Raw genomic sequence first — 1,974 nt, forward strand, 5'->3', positions numbered from 1 at the left:
TTTCAGCTACAGAAGATACCCGAAAAAATACCAAAAAATCTTGGACACCCGGCATCTGAAAAACCAACAATTCCCCGACAGTTATTTATTGGCAAATTTTTTAAATTGATTTGTTGATAACCCAGATTTAAACAAATCAAAGTCACATCAAAAAACCTTTTCAATGGCCCGCGCTCATAATGACTCGATGAAAATTTCCCAATGGAAACCCAACACCATTTAACGGTTGCGTGGGATAAAAAATAAAAGCCGTAGGTTGGTGGATGATTGTCTTATAATGATGGGCCTGGTGCTGATTTTGTGATGAATCAAGGTGCGGTTACTTAATAAATTTCGATTTACCTCATAGCTGCAATAAATCCAACAATAAACCATTACTGGCCATATAAAGCTGCAGCAATTTTTCAATAAGTTCTGCGATAATCTGTGCAGTGCTGCACAGATGCCCCTAGATATTCCCATAGATTGGCAATTATTTCCTACCAAATATAGCACGAAACTGCGCTTTATGTACTAAATAGGAATAAAAAAACCCCGCTCTAAGACCCATTGTTTGCTGCAACGTCCCAAACCCGACTTATACTCATCGCTAACTAAGTAGCTATTCTATAAGTGTTCTTTGGGCTTAAACACTGTCGAACCATGTTTTCTTGGGGTTGAAACACACTTACGACTCCCGGAGAACCACGGTGTTAAACCGTCCCACGTCAAACCAGCGCAGATCTTCAAAAAAAGCCCCCAAACCAACACTGGAACTCCAAAACTCGTCATTTTTCTGCACTAACTTGCATTGTTTGAATGGTTCATGCGGTTCCAGACGGGTATTTCTATGCGACGGTACCGAAGAATTGGAACCCGCGAACGATTCAAAATACACTAAATCTGTATCTTTACGCTAAAGGCCCAGCATGGTAGTTCTTCGTAGTACGCCAACGCTCAAATATACAGGTTCCTTATTAACATGTCGAATGGGGAGCTGAGATATAGAGGTGATGTGTGGAACCCATTTGGGTGCAATTGGGACTTTATGGGGAAAAGTTGGATTAGAAGAGCGTTCCGATTGTGAGTTAAATTTAGAGGTTGTCCCGGACTAAATAAAAATTGTTTCAAATTTTGTTTGAAGCCGAGGTAGAGGCCTGATAACATATTGGGTGAATGAAGAAGAGTCACTTGGAGAACGCTGTAAATTTTGGTAGAATTTTATTGTCGACTCCAAGCGACTTTTGATTCACCCAACAAATTAGTTTCACTTGCGTTATTTTAAGTTAGTTTTTAGCTAGTTGAACCGATTTTTTTCGCTCACTTAGGTGCAAGATGGTGCAAAAATGTCATCTTTTCCGTCTCGTTTTTGCCTATTTCTCGGTAGCAAAATGAGAAAGAGCGCTCATTTTTACATAATTTCCGAGAGAACTAAATGGCCTTTTTAGAAAGTGAATCATCGATAAGGAAATGTTGGCAATTTTCTCAAAAAAGTCTTGATTTCAAGCAGTTTTAGAATTGCGTCGTTGTTTTGAGTTGTAAAATCGACGTTGCTTTTTTCGCAGTTTCTCAAGAACCATTTGAGCCACAGAATTCGTTCTGGCAACGTTGGATAGAGAATTGAAAATTCGATCATCACAACATGAGTGAGGAAATTTGAGTAGTTTTGACCCAGAAAGCGAAAATTCAATATTAAACACGTAGATGCAAGATTATGCAAAAATTTCATGTATTCCGTGCCGTTTTTGCTCGTTTCTCGGAAGCAAAATGAGTAAAAGCGCTCATTTTTACATAATTTCCGAGAGAACTAAATGGCCTTTTAAAAACTGAATCATCGATAAGGAAATGTTGGCAGTTTTCTCAAAAAAATCTTGATTTCAAGAAGTTTTAGAATTGCGTCCTTGTTTTGAGTTGCAAAATCGACTCAAACATTACGTTGCTTTTTTCGAAATTTCTCAAGAACCATTTGAGTCACAGAATTCGTTTTGGCATCGT

General features: G+C 38.4%; 1 protein-coding gene across 1 annotated transcript in view; it reads right to left on the reverse strand.

Moving 5' to 3' along the window:
• The window catches only part of LOC109545799 (laminin subunit gamma-1-like), a gene marked incomplete at its 3' end in the record, with an annotated part of 10,918 nt that overhangs the window by 3,343 nt on the left and 5,601 nt on the right, over positions 1-1,974 (reverse strand).

This window comes from Dendroctonus ponderosae, unplaced genomic scaffold (assembly GCF_020466585.1).
Source record: "Dendroctonus ponderosae isolate FM_Combo_2020 unplaced genomic scaffold, Dpon_F_20191213v2 Dpon_F_20191213_8, whole genome shotgun sequence".
NCBI classification, from domain to species: domain Eukaryota; kingdom Metazoa; phylum Arthropoda; class Insecta; order Coleoptera; family Curculionidae; genus Dendroctonus; species Dendroctonus ponderosae.